The sequence below is a fragment of the Aulonocara stuartgranti genome (genome assembly GCF_965226115.1).
Source record: "Aulonocara stuartgranti genome assembly, chromosome: 2".
Classification (NCBI taxonomy): domain Eukaryota; kingdom Metazoa; phylum Chordata; class Actinopteri; order Cichliformes; family Cichlidae; genus Aulonocara; species Aulonocara stuartgranti.
This window is the reverse complement of record NC_138940.1, coordinates 17,337,708-17,340,000: the sequence shown is the minus strand read 5'-3', so window position 1 is coordinate 17,340,000 and position 2,293 is coordinate 17,337,708.

Below are 2,293 nucleotides of genomic sequence, written 5' to 3'. Positions count from 1 at the left end.
CCATACAAGGTGCGTTCCCTTCACTTCCTTCCCCTGTTTTTTCACCAGTTCTTTGTGTTCGTAATGTTCAAATTTTGCAGTTAGTGGTCTTAGATCTTTAATTTTTGGTGGACTCCGTAAAAAAAGATCTGAGCGACTGTCATAAAGGCCTAATGTTTGTTCAGGACTGTAAGTAGTATTTTTACTAAACTGCTTTTATTCTGTAATTCTTTAGCTAGGAACTCAATGAGTATAATCCTCACTCATTGGTGTTCAGTGGTGTTCAACGGCAATCCTGGGCATTTAGACGAGGCATTGATTTGTTGAGCACAGATGGTCATGCCACTTGTTAATTAAAGTATTCCAGTTTGTCCAATTTGTTAGATTTAAGAAATGGTCCAAAAAAAGGAAAAGACTTATGTCCTTAGCTCAGTAGTTCAGTCCTAAAGTGTTGTTTGTTTCCAGCAACAGCACTGTCGTTTCGGGCCACATCATACCTTTTTAAAACTGCTACTTCAGAGATGACGAACTTAGTGGAAAACTTGGAAAATCTACATTACTGCTATAACTTGGTCAGCATCAGGAACACAGATGGATTTCTACCATGGACAATTTGTCATGCTGATGCTTTGTACTGCGTTGTGTCAGGTGCCTCCTGTGTCAGGTAAGGTGTTCTGTAACACTCTAGCTGGGAATATGTTGGCTGCTGACAGATTACGGCTATGTTTAACAGATATGCAAAGTCCTCCTATGGACATTCAAGGGGAGAGACAAACAGTAACACACTTTGCAGGGTTAACCACCAGGAGACCTGGCTTTGCCTCCTGTTGGGACCTTTGTGTTCTGCACTTTGTTTATTTTTTCTCCCTTGCTTTTCACTTTCAGTTCTTTGAGTTGTTGATTGTTAGTTTTAGCCACTAAAAGCTACTTACTTGTATTCTCACCCAAACCTAACAAAGTAGTTTTTAGTGTCTCATGTCACAACCCAACAGCTGGATTTCCTTTTGTCCTGTTGTTCAGTGACGGTGGCAGCACACTGTGCCAGTGCTCAATGAAAGGCCTCAGAGCTCAGTTTCTATACCTTTCTTGGACTTTGGTTACTTTTTGGTTTGAGTTTTTACACTAAATAAACTGGATACACCATTTTTTTTCATCCAAGCACTCATTAACACACTGTACTGGTTTGTTTAAGTTATTTCCTTGTTTCTTTTATTTTAATTTTAATTTTAATTAGCATTTTTCTGCATCTCACTTCCCATTATAGCCATGAGGCCCAATCTGTGACACTTACAGTAACCAGGTAACAGCTTTAAATAAAAATCAAACAAATGATATATATTGGTTTGATACAACTTATGCCTCAATCACCCCTCAAACCTCTAAATGTGAACTTTTTCTTCCCTTTTAACCAGACGAGCAGACTGATGAAAAATTATGTTCAAGGTCACAAATAAAATTGGAAGATTTGTGATGAGGTACGTAAAGAAACATAAAAATAATAAATAAGTGGTGAATATATCACCACCACGAGACAGTTGCTGATGCAGTGCAGAGAAAAATCTTTTTATGCATTTTTATGCTTTAAAGATGTCCCGAACAACAGTAACCCTGCTCACTGACAAATACGGCGGTGTTAGCAGTGACTGATTGCTTGACGCAGTACCCACTGATGGCCCTGGTATTTTATACTTGGACAGCAGTGACCTAAGCTGACGCAGCAAGGTTTTTACAAAAATATTGATAAAGAAATCTATGGAGTCATATTATATCTGTGCAGAGTGACGTTAACCTCCTAGGACATGGCGTCCACATATGTGGACATCACATTTTTGGTTATTTAGACCCAAATATATCCACTTACGAGGACATTATACTGCTACTGTTCTATCGAAATTTTAAACGAATATCCTCATATGTGGCTCTCATTTTTCTTAGAAACAAAAATTGGGTAAAAAAAAATAATCTGGTAATTCTTTGTTTTTACATTCATCAGGCCCCAATATGCCCAAATATCAAAGAAAAATTAAAAATACATGCTGTGGAAGAGTTCAGGTCTTAGGAGGTTAAACATTGGTTAGTATGCCAATCCCAAAATGACAACCCTGCTCCTGCTGGGACCTTCAGGTACACACGAATTAGCAAAACATTATAGGTGTTGCAGAACATCATAGAAGCTACAGTTTGCTGTGGTTTCTGGGATATGTTAGGTGATCATCAACATTCTGCTTGTGCCGTGTCAGACGAACGGAAAAACTGGCAAACAGCCTGAAAGACTTGACAAACAAAACTGTTATGGTAAGATGAGAAGGTCAAA